Raw genomic sequence first — 14,618 nt, 5'->3', positions numbered from 1 at the left:
GTTCCTAATACCATCACACTGGGCATTAGGATGTAACGTGAATTTGGGAGAAATACAAACATTCAGTGTATAGCATCCAGCAAGAGAGGACCATTTAAATAAATTATGTTGTTGTTTAGTTGTTTAGTAATGTCTCACTCTTTTGCAACTCCCTCTAGACTGTAGCCCACCAGGCTCCTCTGTCCATGGGATTTCCCAGGCAAGAATACTGCGATGGGCTGCCGTTTCCTTCTCCTAGGGATCTTCCCAACCCAGGGATTGAACCTAATGTCTCCTGCATTGCAAACAGATTCTTTACTGCTGAGCCACAGGGGAAGTCCAAATAAATGATGACATATCCATAAAAGGAAATGCTTGGCCTCCATAAAAAGAATGAGAAAGCTTTAATGTGCTAATATGCACAGTCTCCAAAATCATTTTTAAATATAATAAGCCAGAGCAAGGTATATAGCCACATGAATAGCATACTACCATTCTGTTTTTTGTTTTTAAAAAGAGAAAAGAGAAAAAGAATCTATATATGTACTTGCTTATAAGTACAGATTCTATCTGTGTAAGGATTTACAAAGTAGTAACAATAATTCTGAAAGAGATGGGAATACCAGACCACCTGACCTTCCTCTTGAGAAATTTGTATGAAGGTCAGGAAGCAACAGTTAGAACTGGACATGGAACAACAGACTGGTTCCAAATAGGAAAAGGAGTACGTCAAGGCTGTATATTGTCACCCTGCTTATTTAACTTATATGCAGAGTACATCGCGAGAAACGCTGGACTGGAAGAAACACAAGCTCGAATCAAGATTGCCGGGAGAAATATCAATAACCTCAGATATGCAGATGACACCACCCTTATGGCAGAAAGTGAAGAGGAACTAAAAAGCCTCTTGATGAAGGTGAAGGTGGAGAGTGAAAAAGTTGGCTTAAAGCTCAACATTCAGAAAACGAAGATCATGGCATCCAGTCCCATCACTTCATGGGAAATAGATGGGGAAACAGTGGCTGACTTTATTTTTTGGGGCTCCAAAATCACTGCAGATGATGACTGCAGCCATGAAATTAAAAGACACTTCCTCCTTGGAAGGAAAGTTATGACCAACCTAGACAGCATATTGAAAAGCAGAGACATTACTTTGCCAACAAAGGTCCATCTAGTCAAGGCTATGGTTTTTCCTGTGGCCATGTATGGATGTGATTGTTGGACTGTGAAGAAAGCTGAGCGCAGAAGAATTGATACTTTTGAACTGTGGTGTTGGAGAAGACTCTTGAGAGTCCCTTGGACTGCAAGGAGATCCAACCAGTCCATTCTGAAGGAGATCAGCCCTGGGATTTCTTTGGAAGGAATGATGCTAAAGCTGAAACTCCAGTACTTTGGCCACCTCATGCGAAGAGTTGACTCATTGGAAAAGACTCTGATGCTGGGAGGGATTAGGGGCAGGAGGAGAAGGGGATGACAGAGGATGAGATGGCTGGATGGCATCACTGACTCGATGGACGTGAGTCTGAGTGAACTCCGGGACTTGGTGATGGTCAGGGAGGCCTGGCGTGCTGCGATTCATGGGGTCGCAAAGAGTCGGACATGACTGAGCAACTGAACTGAATTGAACTGAACTGAACAATAGTTGTTTCCAGTGAGGGACTAGGGACGTGGAGACAGAGGTGGGTGTGACTTCAGCTGCATATCTTTTGGTATCTCTTGAATTTTGAATCATGAATGCAAACCATATTTAAAAAGAAACTCCTTTTAAAAAGTTAAGGGGACTTCCCTGGTGGTCCAGTGGCTAAGAATCTGCCTTCCAATACAGGGACTGTGGGTTCAATCCCTGGTTGGGGAAATAAGATCCCACATGCTGCAGAGCAGTAAAGTCTGTGTGCTGCAACAACTGAGCCCTTGGGACACAACTAGAGTCCATGCACCACCATGCACCACAACGAAGGATCCCACATGAAGAGAATAAGATCCGATGCAGCAAAATAAACACATACTTTTTAAAAAATATATTAACTTAAAAAAAGAAAAATGAGCTTGGAAGCAGGTTTTTTTATTGATCCTTCAGATAAGAACTCACCCTGGCTAGATCCCTGGCTACCAGTCTGTGAGGTGGTATATGGCACGTGGTTGTAAGCTGCCAAGTTTGTGTATTGCTTCATAAGCATGGACCCAAGATAAGTTTCAGGGAGATTAGTGCCAGCCTTGTTTATTTTTTTATTTTGGCTGCACTGTGCAGCATGCGGGATCTTAGTTCCCCCACCAGATTGAACCCATGCACCCTGCATTGGAAGCGAGGAGTCTTAACCACTGGACCGCCAAGGAAGTCTCCTAGCATGTTTATCGATAACTATGAGATGGAAGATTTGCACCTGATCTCAACGAGAACCCCTTGAAGGGGCTCACTCGGCAGTGATCTCAAGGTTGCTACAGAGCAAAAGAAAAGAAGGTCAATGAGCAAGCCACATATAGCTCGTGTTCCCGGCCTCCTGGACACTCCTTTCTAATGCTAGCTTTTCATGGACCCTTTTAGACAAGCTATCCTCAAATGAAAGAGTCCAGCTGACTGTATTTGGCAGGCATGTCACCTGTGCTCCTTTCTCAGCATCATCCCAGGGGTTCAGAGGCCTCTTTTGAGCTGCCAACAATGGTTTAAAAGCAGATTTTTGTACTAGTTGAGTCTTGTCACTCCTGCCTCTTTTACAGTTTCTCTTTCCAAAAATGGCCCATAATTTTACTGAGAACTTCTAAAGAAGGATTCTCCGTTTGGAAAAAAAAACACAAAAAACCCTTTGAACCCCTGTGTATGGAGAGATCTTAAAGTAGGAAATGGCAACCCACTCCAGTATTCTTGCCTGGAAAATTCCATGGACAGAGGAGCCTGGCAGGCTGCAGGCCATGGGATTCCAGAGTCTGACACAACTGAGCCACTGAGTATGCACCCACAAGCACCAACTGGTTCCCCAAAAATGTGTGAGGCCTTTCTCAAGTTTCCTAGTATTTCTATTCAGCAGCCATGTTACATCTTCTGTGCTTGAGACGGACTTTGACAGAAGGATCTAGGAGTAAGTGCTCATTTTAGATTTTTCTGAACATTAGTAAGAATAAACTTTATGGTTTGTGAAAATCACTGGGAGCAGGGGGAACGAGGTGGAAAGGCCCATGGCTTTAGTACTTGGAGAAGGAACATCAGGTTTCTTATTCTTCTTTTAATTATTTGGCAGTGCTGTTTCAGGATCTTTAGTTGTCGCATGTGAACTCTTAGTTGCAGCATGTGGGATCTAGTCCCCTGACCAGGAATCCAACCTTAGTCCCCTTCACTGGGAACTCAGAATCCCAGCCACTGGTCCACTAGGGAAGTACCAAGCACCAGGCTTCTTAACCCAGACATCTTAAAGTGGCCATACGGATAGTATCTGCAACAGTAAGAATGTTTACAATCCAAAAGAGAACTAAGCCAAAAAAAAGCTAAACTTAGCCAAAGGAATGAATTTTGGTATTTACATTTGGAAATGGGTTTGCCTGATTTCTTGCACAACCAGACAAGAATGAAGCTGCAGTGACCCAAGACTCTGCTCTGACTCACAGAAACCGAACCAAGAGAGGCTAGAGACCCATAGTTTCCTCACCCAAAGATTCTGCCTCCTACCCGATATTGTGAGAGCAGTGCCTTACTTTTCATGTCTAATCCACACTTTCTCAGAGTAAAGGTGAGATAATAATGAAGCATTTTTATTAAAAAAATAGTCATTGGGGACTCTTTCAGGTGCAATTGACACAAACCCCAAAGTAACTAGATTAAATGAAAAGACAACTCATTGACGCATGGGAAGGAAAGGCTGTTGGCTTCAGGCACATCTTGATCCAGGAGCTCAAATGATGTTATCAGGACTCCCTTTCTGTTAAACAGGTCTTCTCTACTGGAGAATATAATGATCACTGGCAGCTCCAACTTACCTCCTACCAGCTTAGTCTCCTCAGAGGCAGGAGAGCATTTCCCCAAATCCCATTGGCAGAAAAATCTCAAGGAAGACTTTTTTTTAAGTAGGATTTTGAATGGTCTCATTTGGGTCATGTGCCCAATCCGGAGCCATTCATTATGTCTGAGGACATAGAGTCCCTTGGGAGCTGGATATGAGCAGAACCATGGTGGCGCAGATGGTAAAAAAAATCTGCCTGCAATGCAGGTGACCCGGGTTCAACCCCTGGGTTGAGAAGATCCCCTGAGGAAGAGAATGGCTACCCACTCCAGTATTCTTGCCTGGAGAATTCTATGGAGAGAGGAGCCTAGTGGGCTACAGTCTATGGGGGTCACAAAAGTTGGACACAACTAAGCCATTCACACACACACACACACACACACACTCATACTAAATGGGAAGGTTTTTCTACAAGGAAGAAGGATGCTGTTTGCAGAAGAGGGAAGGGATGTCAGTCAGGCAGACAATTACAACAGATATTCTCCACAAAAGACTTTGCAGAGTAACTTATCCAGCCTAATAGAGAGGCAGAAGGAAGAAAGAGGTGAAGGATGGGGTGCCAACTGTGGAACACACTTTTTTTTTTTTTCCATGTCTAATTTCTTGTTTTCCTCCTTCCTTCAATCATTTTATTCAACAAATCTCCTTGCTTGCTGGCAACAGTAGGAACTGGGATTTCAGACTTACAACATCACATTCGAGGGTTTTAATAGAGACATGAACAGTGGAGGCTGGACAGACTTCCTGAGAATTTAATTCTGAGTCAGGTCTGAGCAGTGATAAAGGAGATCATGAGGTGGGGGAGGAGAGGTGAAGAAATGCCAGGTCAAGGAGACAGCTGGCATCAAGTTATGGCCATTCTGGCAGGGTAGGCACATTTATTCAACACTGGAACATTCCCCACAGCTGGGGCAGGGGCTGGATGGGAGGAAGGAGGGCCGGTGATGAGAGAGGAGCCAGGAGAGGGACCTCAGGGCAGACTGTGAAGCGCCTTGAACCTCACGCCAAAACGTCCGGACTTGATCTTATCTCTAGGTTTGGGGGAGGTTTTTCACCCGAGAATTAATTTTTCAAGTATTTTTATGATGATGTCTCTGGCAGCTGACAAGAAGGTGAGGTGGGATCGGGCAAGATGGCTGGCAAGGAGCCCAGTTTGGAGGCTAAGTTTGGAATCCTGATGAGAAGTTGACAAAGCCCCCAAAGGCAATGGCAGAAGGGAGGGTGGGAGGCAGAGCTCAGGTTGAGCTTAGGTAGAATCCATGGGACTTGATTCTGCCACAGTTCAGAGAAGAATTGGTTCACAGAAGAGGTATAGGGAGACCAGAGTTTAAAGTAAGGAACTACTGCCCTCCCCTGACAAATTATTGACAGGATGAATCATCCATTAAGAGATGGGAAAGGTGACTGTAGTTTCAGAACAGAAGATGCTTGTTTCTGGGACACATCAGGAGGTATGTGTTGCATTTGTGTGGATTTTCATTTCATTCGCTTTTCAACATTTTTAAAATATATTTATGTATTTACTTTTGGCTGTGCTGGGTCTTCATTGCTGCACATGGACTTTGTCTAGTTTTGGAGAGTGGGGCTGCCCTTCACTGTGGAGAACAGGCTTCAGTACTTGTGGCATGTGGGTTCAGTAGTTGCAGTGCATGGTTCGTTGCTCCTGTGCGTGTCGGATCTTCCTGAACAAGGGATCAAACTTGTGTCTCCTTGCATTGGCAGGCAGATTCTTACCCACTGTACTACCGGAGAAGTCTCCCAAACTTTTAAATGTATTTATTTTTATTTTTGACCATGCTGCATCTCAGTTGCTTTGCACAGGCTTTCTCTAGTTGTGATGAGCAGGGGCTGCTCTTCATCGCAGTGCATGGGTTTCTCACTGAAGTGGCTTCTCTTGCTGCAGAGCATAGGCTTTAGGATGCATGGGCTCACTCATGGGCTCAGTAGTTGCAGCTCACAAGTTCTGGAAAGCGGCTCAGTCATTGTAATGCATGGGCTAAGTTGCTTCGCGGCTTGTGGAATCTTCCTAGACCTTGGATCAAACCCTTGTCATCTGCACTGGCAGGTAGATTCCTATTCACTGTACCACCAGAGAAGTCCATCATTTCATTCACTTCTCAAGAAACATTTATTAGGTCCTGTTATATGCCAAGTCCCATGCTAGATGCTTAATACAAATTAGGAGTGAAACAGACATTGCTCTTGTCATCATGGAGCTTTCTATACACTGTACTGGAGGAAAGGAAGATAAACAAATGTATGTATAGTTAAAACATACAAACTCTTTTAAATGTATAAAGACAATTGATTTCAGGTGCAAGGAAAAGAAATGAAGGGAGCAGAGAAGCTCCTAAGATCGGTGGTCAAGATGAGACTAGATTCTGAGTGGGACTGTCCACATCACCTTTCATCTGGGGAGGGTGTTTCTAGACAAGCAGATGTCAAACTAATGACAATTTTGCTATATTAATAAATTTCATTTTGAATTCAAAACCACTCTTTTCTCCAGGTGTTGTGCAGTTTTAAATGTACTTTGAGTAATTTGCTTTACTTACCCTCAAGTTTTATGACTATAACTCATTTAGAATTTAGAATCTGCAGTAATTCTCTGTATTTGCTGACTGATTTATGTGCTGTTCCTTGGGCAGATTGTTACAATAACGGCTCCCACTCTATCACCGTTTCCCAGATCCAGTCTCTTAGGTAGACCCCTCCCACACTGACATGTGGTATGGCCATGGGACTTGCTTTGACCAATGGAAGACACTGGTATCATGTCTTTAGGAGACATGGTACAAGCAGGGGCTTCCCAGGTGGCTCAGTGGTAAAAAATGCACCTATCAATGCAAGAGACACAGGAGACGTGAGTTCAACCCCTGAGTCGGGAAGATCCCCTGGAGAAGGAAATGGCAACCCACTCCAGTATTCTTGCCTGGAGAATCCCATGGATAGAGGAGCCTGGCGGGCTGCAGTTCATGGGGTCGAAAAGAGTCGGACACGACTGAGCATGCAGGCACAACTCAGCACATGATACAAGCAGAGAATTAAAAGTGCTTGAACACTGGGCTTGCCCTTTCTTGCTCCCTGAGAATGACATGCGAGGAAGCCTGAGCTAGCCTCCTGGAGGACGAGTATCCCAGCTGAGGCCTCAGAGATCAGTCAGCTCTCAACCAGACGACTGTCACCACAGGAGTGAGCCTAGACAACCAGCAGGAAATCCATCTAGTTGAGCTCAGTCTAAATGAATAACCCAAAGAAATGTTGAGGAAATTAAAGGATTCTTGTTTTAAGTCATTAAATTTCAGGGGCTTTTTATGCAGCAATAGATAACTGATATGGTAGTCTTTAAACAGCTTAGTTATTATTTTTTAAACAAGAAAACTAAAAAGCAGCAAAGATAAATGATCCTACTAAGATCTCATCAGAGTTCGGGGTGTATCTGAATTCTTACTTTACATCCTAAAGACCACTTCATTTCTGCAAGACCTAGTATCTTTTGGAAAATATCTAAACCTAAACCTACTAATAAATCAAGATTCCCCAGCTTCCTAGTTTTCTTAGCATATCTTAAAGTGATATTAAGATACTGGGCTTTCATATAATTTTAAATTATTAAGAGCCAAGATTATATTTAACTATATGACTAAACAGAACTAAACTGATCATTTTCAAAACAGCCACAGAACTCCATAACTTACAACCTTCTGGGAAATATATTATTCTATCATTCTAAACAGCAAACAAATTGAAAGGAACTAGAAGGACCTTTTACTCAGCTTGTTAAAAATAAATCATTGTGACTTTTTTCCTTTGTGCTTATAGAAGAAATGTATTTTTCCAGTTCTTTGAAATATTACAACAATAACTAAACCTAAAGCAGTAAATAATATAACACATATGTTTCTGAATCTTTAGATATGGAATAATTTGTTCCCTAGGACAAAAGAGAAACCTATATCTCTTTAATGTATTCTATGTTTTTTAAAATGTGAAAATCACTTTCAACTTTTTAATAATAATGACCTGAAGATGTTAAGTTACTTGCCCAAGACTACAGATTATAAGTCACAAAAATGGAATCAAGTATTTTTCTTTTTGATGCTAAATCCCATTCTCTTAACTTTCCTATTCTATCATTATATAAGTAACACGTGCTCACTTTCTTCTTCCTAACAAAATATTTTTGCAGTTTCCCATCTTCCACCCAACAGACACATGCTTCTGGGGAGATGGGCACTTGACCATCTTGAAGGCATGGTTCTTATTGGTCTACCTTTATCAATCATAGTGGTCTCAGCTGGCTTACACATGGACATGTGATCCTTGTAACACATAGGAAAAGTCTGTTGGGGCATTTATTCCTAAAAAGAGAGAATTCTTTTTCAGCTCTCCAGCTACAGGGACCCTAACTGACTTGACAGTCTCTGAGCACCTAAGGCTCTGCTTTCCAGGGTGGCTTCCAGCCAGTGATGAAGTGCGGTTGGGATGCTAAGACAGACTTGTTCCTGGGAGACATGAGACTCCCCTGACAGGTGAAGTTTGATCAAAGGTGACTTTCACTCGGCGCTTTTGGCCTTCTCTGCTGAGAATTCTAAGTATGGATGCTTCTCCTGAGACTGCTGCACTTAAGCCCCTTGAAGGGAGCTGCCCGAAAACAAGGCCTGCTCCCAGAGAATGGCAAAGCAGAGATATGGAAAGAACCTAGGTCTCCAATGGTGTTCTGACCTATTGAACTGATCAACCCCAGGGTCCCCCTCCCCGTGGACTTCTTGTTTTGAAGGCAATACATTTTCTTATTGTGTGAGCCACTGAGTTGAGGTGTTCTTTACTTGCAGCAGAAAGCATTGTCGGGGATAGAATTATTCTCCAACCTCACTTCCTAGAAGAAATCTCTGATAACATTACTATGCACTTTTCCAATACATTTACAAACATGCACATAATTTTGCAACTTGATTTATTTTGTAGTCATCAATATGTTATACACATTCCTCCATATAGGTACCTATAGATCTACCCGTCTTTCTTTTTCACAGCCACACAGAATTCTACTTGGGTATATGCCCTCATCAATGTGCTTCTACCTACGATCATTCATGCCTGCCCTTTTTCTGAGTCAAGAAACTTGAGAATCCCCGGAGGAGCCTTCTTTAGAGGTTAGATTACTATGTTCCTCCTCTCTCCATCCCAGCAACGAAGCCGCTGTCAATGCAGGGGGAAATACACTTTCTAATGAAAACCAAAGTTAGTCTGAGCAAACAAGTCAGACGTAGGAACCAGAGAGGGCAGACGTTGAGTGTAATAGAAGACAGACCTCCTAGCGAGACCTGGTCACAGAGATGCAGCCTGAGACTGTGCGGAAGAGAGGACGAGTATTCCAGATTATTCTAGATACTTTTCGCTCCTTCACTACACCGGCCTCTCTTCCTTCTCGGCTGCCTGGTACACCAGGTTCTGGGGGCCGCGAGAGAGGAGGCGTGACTGGGCTTAGACGGAAGAATCATCCTGCAGGAAAAGCCTCAGCTGCTCACGCTGAGCTCGGTGGGCTAGCAGACACCCACTCCACGCCACCCAGCCTAGCCAGCTTTCCACCTCCCTCGCCCGGCGGGAGTCCGGCCACGTCCCCTAAACAGTCAGACCCACCCCAGCCCCACCCACAACCCACCTGCGGCCCCGCCCCCGCCCCGCCCCCTGCTGGCCGATGGGCTTCTGGGTCTAGAGTCCACCTCTCCTGATACAAGGGGATGTTTTGAGCCGCAAACTCAAAAACTCAAAACTACAAACCAAAACAGCACAGAAAGTGTTCATGCTAAGGTGCTGTTTTTGTAAGTCTCATTCTAAGGTGCTGTATTTGTTAAGAGTCAAACAGCTAATGCGGTCCACCTAATGAGATCATTCATCTTACCTTCTGAAAGCCCAAGCCCTACACAAAGGTGTTGAGGGTAGAACTCTGCACCGGGATCCTTTCCACGAAGCTTCCCACGTTCAGCCGGCTGGTTTCAATCACTCTATGCACCTCAAACTGGCCTGGTTTAGAGATGGATCTTATCTGGCTGGAAAGATAAAAGCAGCGGGCTTTTTTTTTTTTTTAAGCTTGCGTAGGCCTGCTTGCTTATTATAGCAAACATCAAAATAGCACCACAGTTCAGTTCAGTTCAGTTCAGTCGCTCAGTCATGTCTGATTTTTGCGACCCCATGAATCGCAGCATGCCAGGCCTCCCTGTCCATCACCAACTCCCGGAGTTCACTCAAACTCACGTCTATCGAGTCGGTGATGCCATCCAGCTATTTCATCCTCTGTCGTCCCCTCTTTCTCCTGCCCCCAATCCCTCCCAGCATCAGAGTCTTTTCCAATGAGTCAACTCTTCGCATGAGGTGGCCAAAGTACTGGAGCTTCAGCTTTAGCATCATTCCCTCCAAAGAACACCACATCATATATTAAATATACTTTTAAAATTTTTGCTATGTTATTTGCAAAAGAGGGTTTAATATGCCAATGTTTATCTAAAAAGAGGGAGATACAAATCTTTATGTATATGTATGTATATTTACTTATTTGGCAGAGAAAAGGACAATGGGAAAATATACCATTAAAATGAACAGTTATCTATAGGGAGAAAAAGAAACTGATTGGAAAGAATAGAAATACAAGTTAGTCGTTGAATGTACCTTGTTTTGCAGATTCAAGGGATCTTTTGATATTTTATATAATTAGAAAAATAATGTTAAATAAAAAACAATATTTAACAGTGAAAGCAAGTTAAAAAAAAAAAAAAAAGAAAGAAGTTAACTGTATATTTAATTGTAATATAACCATACTATGAAGAAATAACTGTGACCAAAATAGCAAACAACCCTGTACTGGAAGATGCTAGAGAACTAAGTCATTATTCTGAAAACTATTAATAAAGAGAAAGAATCAAACATTTACCTTGCCTCTTTTATACAAACTATGCTTTGGGGTAACCAATTAATTGATGAAGGAACATTTCTTTTTTATAGTATTCCAATTATTAAAAGAAGGAATGATAAAATTAGAATATCACCATTCTACAACATTGAATGAATTAATGGATCTAGGCAATGATCATCAGTGGTTGCAAATGTCTCAAAAAGAAATACAGCCAGATACTGTGTGCTTCCTGATCGAGGTCCTCTGACTGAGGTTTCTAAAGAATTCTGATTACATAAGAATCTAGTCAGGTAACTTGGTCTGACTACCAAAGAACTCAGAGGAAATACCAGGAAAAGGAGGAGTATGAAGTGACTCTGAAAGGTACAAAGTAGCATAATCCAGACTATGACAAATTCCATGGGACAAACACCTGGTTTATTCAACAAGAAAAATTGTCAGTAAGATCAAAAGGCATTTAAGAGACATCATTCATTTACAATGACTGGACTTTATTTGGACCTTAATTCAAACAACTCTTTTAAAAAACCAGCTCTATAAACAAACACACATATTTGAACTTCTGGGTAGATATTTGATGGTATTACAATTTTATTGTTTATTTATATTTACTGGGTTTGGGGGGTTATATTTTGTGTTTTTGTGGTTATATTTTTTCAAGAGCCCTTGTCTTTTCAAAGTAAATGTTGAAATATTTACAAACAAAATGATAGGATGGATGTCTAGAATGTTTTTGAAAATAATCCTGGCTTGGGGGCAGGGCAGTGGGTAGGGATGTAGATAAACAAGATGGGCCATGAGTTGATCATGGTTGACACTATTTTCTTTACATTTGTATTTGCTTGATACAGTGTTTTAAGAAATCTTTTGGAAAGAGTTCTTATAATTTTGCTTCCGAAATTACTTTCCTGTGAAAGTCAGTCGGACACTCACTAGTGTCCGACTCTTTGCAACCTCATGGACTATATATAGTCCATGGAATTTTCCAGGCCAGAATATTGGAGTGGGTAGCCTTTCCCTTCTCCAGGGGATATTCCCAACCCAGGGATGGAACCCAGGTTTCCTGCATTGCAGGCGGATTCTTTACCATCTGAGCCACAAGGTAAGCCCAAGAATACTGGAGTGAGTAGCCTTTTCCTTCTCCAGGGGATCTTCCCAACCCAGGGATTGAACCCAGGTCTCCTGCATTGCAGGTGGATTCTTTACCAACTGAGCTATCAGGGAAGCCCTGAAATTACTTTAATTTCATTTAATTTGAGAAATTCATGAGAAATTCATTTAATTTGGCTACAATTTCACGTTTTGGAATTCTTTCCAACTAAGAAAGCAATGATAATAACAGTCAGTACACATCCTTAGAGTATGCCAAGCACGCGTCTAAGTGTTTTGCTCATTTAACCTTTTCAACAGTCTTTGAAATTAGTAGTATAACTATCCCCATCTTATATATGGGATTACAGAACATGAGGAAATAGAAGCTCGGGGAGACTGTAAACAACAACTCAGGTGTTGTTGGCCAGAAGTCACAAAGTAAATGAGGAGCCAAGATCTGACCACAGGCAATGTGGCTTCACAGTTCATGGTTTTAATACAAGGGGCTTCCCAAGTGGCACTAGTGGTAAAGAACCTGCCGCCCAATGCAGGAGACAAACGAAATGCTGGTTCAGTCCCTGGGTCAGGAAGAGCCCCTGGAGTGAAGCGTGGCGACCCACTCCAGTATTCTTGCCTGGAGAATCCGATGGACAGAAGAGCCTGGCACGCTACAGTTCCATAGTGTCACAGAGTCGGACACGACTGAGTGACTAAGCACAGCAGAGCAACCTTCATTAACTTACATTCTGAGCTTTTTCTCTTTGTATTTTAGAGCAGTATTTTTTGCAAGATCCCAAATATTTTCAAAAGTTCCAAATATCTCACAGGCCCTGTGCCCTGGGCCTCTCCTGCCCAGTGTATAAAACACCTGAGGTCTGGGGCAGAAGTTCTTAGGTGTTTGTATCAACCTGATCCTCCTGTCCTGGTCTTGTCACCTTTCAACATCCCTCCCCATTGTCTCTATCTGCCTCTTTGGTATATCTGCAACTCACCTTCTGGAGTGGATCCCAGTGTAGTTTTTTAAAAATATTTATTTATTAGGCTGCACTAGGTCTTACTTGCAGCATGGGGGATCTTTAGTTGCAGAATGAAGATCCCAGTGTATTCTTCCTTGAGAGACGAGTTTCAGTTTGCTCCCAAAGAAGGCATTTTGGTTTTCCCACTTCTCCGTACCTCACAGGGTTTGTTGGCCACTGTAGAGTCAGAATTCAGACTCTGAGCCTAAGAAATGCATTCAGTTGGGCATGGCAATCAACTCAAATTTTTTCCCCAATCCCCACTGAGAGAGCTTAGTGTATGCCAGTTCAGTTCAGTTGCTCAGTCGTGTCCGACTCTTTGTGACCCCATGAACCACAGCACACCAGGCCTCCCTGTCCATCACCAACTCCCAGAGTCGACCCAAACCCACGTCCATTGAGTCGGTGATGCCATCCAACCATCTCATCCTCTGTCGTCCCCTTCTCCTCCTGCCCTCGATCTTTCCCAGCATCAGGGTCTTTTCAAATGAGTCAGCTCTTTGCATCAGGTGGCCAAAGTATTGGCGTTTCAGCTCCAACATCAATCCTTCCAATGAACACCCAGGACTGATCTCCTTTAGGATGGACTGGTTGGATCTCCTTGCAGTCCAAGGGACTCTCAAGAGTCTTCTCCAACACCACAGTTCAAAAGCATCAATTCTTCTGCGCTCAGCTTTCTTCACAGTCCAACTCTCACATCCATACATGATCACTGGAAAAACCATAGCCTTGACTAGACGGACCTGTTGGCAAAGTAATGTCTCTGCTTTTCAATATGCTATCTAGGTTGGTCATAACTTTCCCTCCAAGGAGTAAGCGTCTTTTAATTTCACGGCTGTAGTCACTATCTGCAGTGATTTTGGAGCCCAGAAAAATAAAGTCAGCTACTGTTTCCACTGTTTCCTCATCTATTTGCCATGAAGTGATGGGACCGGATGTCATGATCTTAGTTTTCTGAATGTTGAGCTTTAAGCCAACTTTTTCACTCCTCTTTCACTTTCATCATGAGGCTCTTTAGTTCTTCTTCACTTTCTGCCATAAGGGTGATGTCATCTGCATATCTGAGGTTATTGATATTTCTCCCGGAAATCTCGATTCCAGCTTGTGCTTCATCCAGCCTGGCATTTCTCACGATGTACCCTGCATATAAATTAAATAAGCAGGGTGACAATATACAGCCTTGACATATTCCTTTTCCTATTTGGAACCATTCTGTTGTTCCATGTCCAGTTCTAACTGTTGCTTCCTGACCTGCATACAAATTTCTCAAGAGGCAGGTCAGGTAGTCTGGTATTTCCATCTCTTAAAGAATTTTCCATAATTTATTGTGATCCACACAGTCAAAGGCTTTGGCATAGTCAATAAAGCAGAAATAGACGTTTTTCTGGAACTCTCTTGCTTTTTCCATGATCCAGCGAATGTTGGCAATTTGATCTCTGGTTCCTCTGCCTTTTCTAAATCCAGCTTGAACATCTGGAAGTTCACAGTTCACGTTTGCTGAAGCCTGGCTTGGATAATTTTAAGCATCACTTTACTATCATGTGAGATGAGTGCAATTGTGTGGTAATTTGAGCATTCTTTGGCATTGCCTTTCTTTGGGATTGGAATGAAAACTGACCTTTTCCAGTC

The 14,618-nt window shown here is 42.7% G+C and overlaps 1 long non-coding RNA gene across 1 annotated transcript in view; it reads left to right on the top strand.

Moving 5' to 3' along the window:
• Positions 1-14,618, top strand: part of LOC147372348 (uncharacterized) — a 33,297-nt gene that overhangs the window by 10,236 nt on the left and 8,443 nt on the right. The gene's annotated exons all lie outside the window — the stretch shown is intronic.

The sequence above is a fragment of the Bos grunniens genome, chromosome 5 (genome assembly GCF_055505025.1).
Source record: "Bos grunniens cultivar Pamir isolate PY7600 chromosome 5, Bosgru_T2T1.0, whole genome shotgun sequence".
NCBI classification, from domain to species: domain Eukaryota; kingdom Metazoa; phylum Chordata; class Mammalia; order Artiodactyla; family Bovidae; genus Bos; species Bos grunniens.
This window is presented reverse-complemented; position numbering and strand designations above follow the sequence as displayed.